The sequence below is a fragment of the Physeter macrocephalus genome, chromosome 18 (genome assembly GCF_002837175.3).
Source record: "Physeter macrocephalus isolate SW-GA chromosome 18, ASM283717v5, whole genome shotgun sequence".
Taxonomy (NCBI): Eukaryota; Metazoa; Chordata; class Mammalia; order Artiodactyla; family Physeteridae; genus Physeter; species Physeter macrocephalus.
The window spans coordinates 80,292,778-80,294,767 of NC_041231.1; the positions used below are offsets into that span (position 1 = coordinate 80,292,778).

Here is a 1,990-nt window from a genome sequence, read left to right on the forward strand (position 1 = left end):
GATCTTCCCGGACCGGGGCACGAACCCGTGTCCCCTGCATCGGCAGGCGGGCTCTCAACAACTGCGCCACCAGGGAAGCCCTCTCCACGCTCTTAAGCTTTCCTCATTCTCTGCTCTGCAGAGCACTCTGGCTTTTGGCCTCAGCCAACATCTGAACTCTGGTATGGGAGGGATCCCATTCAACTCTTTCTGGTGAGAAGAAAAACAACCCAACTGAGGCTAACTTGAAAACATCTGTCCATCTGACTAATCCCCACCAGTCAAACTGGGCAAAAATAAGAATGTTATGACTCCTCTGGGGTTATATCATGAAATAGTCTCTCCCCAGCATTTGTAGTAACTGAAGGAAATTTACCATATAATTATCATGCCAAGTGGTATGTACGTTACATACACCAGACTATGATAATGTGAATGATCAAGTAGCAAATTAACCCCAAAGTAGCCAGTTGTGTTTAGTTCAACGTTTGTGTTTCTTATGCTCATGATTATGATTTCATATTGCATATGTATATTTCTGCTAGTAAAATTTTTCTTAGTTTATATGAATACATGAAATGTATCATTATTTCATAATGTTCCACAAAGAGCATAATGACCTACAGAAAATGCCATGGCTATTGGATTAAATACTCTCTGAACACTTTTAGGAACTGTGGACTTAGAGGCCCAAGCATTGGTTGCAGAACATTTTTGGACTCCATAAATCACATCACATCAAATCACTATGCCAAACACTTGACTTTCTTCCAGCAAGATTAGCTTTAAGCAAAGTTCCTATAATGAAAACAATGGAGAATAAGAGTGGCCCTTCTCCTGAAGCCTTAGATAGCAGGCATTATTATTTATAAATGTGATGTTCTCCAGATGGAGGAGAATTGCACTTACCCGTCAGTCCTATTATTTGGTCCTGAATGTAGGCATCTTTTCTCCCTGATACGTGTACCAGGGGAAGGGAACTGCGATAGAATTGTGAAGAATCACAAAGAGAAAAGATCAATATGACCAATTTAGCAGAAGAAGTGAATAATTTTCGACTTGACAATGATAATGAATCACACTCTATATTTCTGTTTTTCAGATTACAGGTTACCATCCATTAGAGGGTTGTGAATTCAGTTTAGTGGGTGGCAACCAATTTCTGAGAGAATGTCAGATAGAATAAAGTGGAATACAAGATAAAAATCATGGATTTATCAGAGTGTCTTGCTTGCAGGTAGGAAGAATAGTATTTTAACATATAAGTTTTTAAAATATAAAAATTATGTGGTTTTTTTGGTTTTATATTATGGATCACTATATACATACATATTTTTGTCTGTACACACTGAGTCACAATGTAAGATCTGTTTCTTACTGTGTCAGGGTCAAGAATTATTGAAAGCTACATGTATATGTGAAACATAAGGATACTTTTAAGACAGCTCACACTGGTTCTTCTGTTATTTCCCCTTATAAGGATCAGTTAAAAATATATCTTAGGGAACTTCCTTGGTGGTCCAGTGGTTAAAACTCCGAGATCCCAATGCAGGGGGCCCAGGTTCGATCCCTCGTCAGGAAACTAAATCCCGCGTGCTGCAACTTAGACCCGGTGCAGCCAAATAAATAACAAATAAATAAATAAATAAAATATATATCCTAAACAGTAGTAATATTGCAAATTTCCTAGTGTGCCCATCCACCATGTGGCTGCATATGTGAGAACTTCTTTCTGCCCACACTGTCAGATCGTGAATTCCGCACATATATCTCAACACCTATGCAAATCCATTACCACACTTTGCCTGTCATTCTGCCATGTTCCCCTTCCCCTGCTCAGATTTGGTTTACAAGATGATGGTATAAGTCAAAATACTTTCCTCCTGTTCATTGGTTAGGAACTCAAAGACAATTTTTTTTTAACTTTTTCTTCATGGGTGCTTTGTTTATTAATTTATTTTTTCCTTAACATCTTTATTGGAGTATAATTGCTTTACAATGGTGTGTTAGT

At 38.0% G+C, this 1,990-nt stretch overlaps 1 protein-coding gene across 1 annotated transcript in view; it reads left to right on the forward strand.

The window, feature by feature from the left end:
• The window catches only part of ADGRF4 (adhesion G protein-coupled receptor F4), an 18,567-nt gene that overhangs the window by 6,123 nt on the left and 10,454 nt on the right, over positions 1-1,990 (forward strand).